The 2,196-nt window shown below is 38.3% G+C and overlaps 1 pseudogene; it reads left to right on the forward strand.

Annotated features, from left to right (window-relative positions):
* The first annotated feature begins 433 nt into the window (after positions 1–433).
* Positions 434–1,686, forward strand: LOC116405568 (annotated as a pseudogene).
* The last annotated feature ends 510 nt before the right edge of the window (positions 1,687–2,196 follow it).

Genomic DNA, 2,196 nt, shown 5'->3' on the forward strand with positions numbered 1-2,196 from the left:
GAAGTTATAACGGAGAAAAAGTTATGAAGTAATTGATATATTTGAATGGTAAAATGGAGGAGTTCCTCCAACCGAAAAATGGGAGCAGAATTATCACAACAATATAAAGTTTTCGGGTGTGTTTAGTTTAGATTATAAATGGTTTAATTTTGCCAAAAAAATCCATTTTGAAAAAAGTGGTAATGTTTGATAAATTAAAATAATGTGTTTTTAAAAATTTATTTATAAAATAATCTATTTTAAAAAAATCTTTAAAAACCAAATTCACATACATCCAAACCGTATTAAGCAAGGAGGGCAAAGGCATGCAGTAACAAAGCATTGAAGCAAAGTAATAACTGTAAAATTGGAAATAAACCTCCAAAAGTAAAAAGGATACCAAAAGAAAGAATATTCTAAATAAGGATCCAATATCCTCTAAGCCTTCTATAAAAATCCCCCAATTCCCAACTGATTCCCCCAAAAGCACTCCTACTTCCTAAGACTACAGAGAAAGAGAAAGAGAGAGAGAGAGAGAAAGAGAGAAAGAGACAAACAAGTTCAAGAATTTTGTAGAGAGCAAATACCAAAATCCCCCAATTTTTCCAAAGAAGAAGAACAAACAAATCTTCAGCAATGGCCGACATGATCGTCAACAGCCAATACCAAATCCTCGAGGAGCTCGAAGAGGAAGGTTCGGAATCATCACTCGTTGCTTTTGTCCAATCTCCAACAAGTTCTTCGCCTGCAAAACCATCTCTAAAAACGATCTCAACGATGAAACTGACAAAGAATGCCTTGTCAAAGAACCCAAAATCATGGCACTTCTCCCTTCCCATCCCAACATTCTTCAGTTAATCGACGTTCTCGAGAATGACCATTACCTCTGCTTGATTTCCGACCTCTGCGAATCCCTCTCCCTTTACGATCGGATCATCCGTCGTCCCTTTTCCGAATCCGAAGCTGCCGTCGTCATGAAGCAGCTTCTCCAAGCCCTCGCCCACTGTCATTCTCATGGCGTCGTTCATCCGCGATGTCAAGCCTGACAATGTGCTCTTCGATTCCAGGAACAATTTGAAACTCATCGATTTCGGATCGGCTGAGTGGTGTGATGAAGATGGATTTATGTACGGTGTCGTCGGAACGCCTTATTACGTTGCGCCGGAAGTTTTGAGAGGATCTGAGTACGGTCGGAAGGTCGACGTCTGGAGCGCCGGTGTGATTCTTTACACGATGTTGGCCGGATTCCCCGTTCTACGGTGAATCTGCGGCGGAGGTCTTTGAGGCTGTTCTTAGAGGAAATCTCAGATTTCCGACTAGGGTTTTTAGGTCGGTTTCTTCAGCGGCTAAGGATCTGATGAAGAAGATGATCTGTCGAGATGTTTCTAGAAGATTCTCAGCCGAACAAGCTCTCAGTAAGTCTAATTCTTATATTCAATCAAACCATTTTATGTTCTTGATCTGGTTGTTCTGGCAACTGTTTATTGATTGTTTCCATATTTTTTTAGCAAATGGTTGAACCATTTGAAGAAACCCCAAAACCCAAGTGAAAATTCATTGCATATTTCAAAACTAGTGAATCTATTTGTTTTCTTATGGGGGTTGGAAACTGTTGTTTTGCAGGACACCCATGGATATTGAGTGGAGGAGAAGCAACATCTTCAGTTGAATAATTTGATCTTAACACTTTTTAACTCATCCCTAAAAGAGAAACATATGAAGAAAGGATGCTATTGAAAAAGAATCAAGCATTCCTATTTTTGTATTCAAGTACATAATGCCCCTGCTCGCTTCTTCACCATATTGTGAATAAGAGACCTTAACCTTCAGTTCAGACTCCATCAATGGCTGCCTGCTCCATGTATAAGGTTCTAGAGAGAGAGAAAGATAACATCAGTTGTTGATTTGAGACTCCGCTGCTGTCAATATCATCTTTCTTTTCTTTTTTGATTTCTTCAATGCTTTGAGAAGCATTTGAGGATGTTTTTTTTCTTTTTTTGCCTTTTTCATTTTGATTTGTTGTTAGGTAAAAACGGAATTTGGGGAATCCTTTCTTTCCCTCCCAACCCTTTTCTTTTTGTTGTATAAAGTGTTTGGGAAGTGAGAAAGTCCCACAAAAAAAATGGGAAAAGAATTAGAAAAAGGAGAGAGAAAAATAGTGAGAGAGAGATAAAGAAGAGAAGTTGTATTCAAATTAGTAGATGGCTTTTTTGTTTT

This window comes from Cucumis sativus, unplaced genomic scaffold (genome assembly GCF_000004075.3).
Source record: "Cucumis sativus cultivar 9930 unplaced genomic scaffold, Cucumber_9930_V3 scaffold119, whole genome shotgun sequence".
In the NCBI taxonomy this organism is placed as follows: Eukaryota; Viridiplantae; Streptophyta; class Magnoliopsida; order Cucurbitales; family Cucurbitaceae; genus Cucumis; species Cucumis sativus.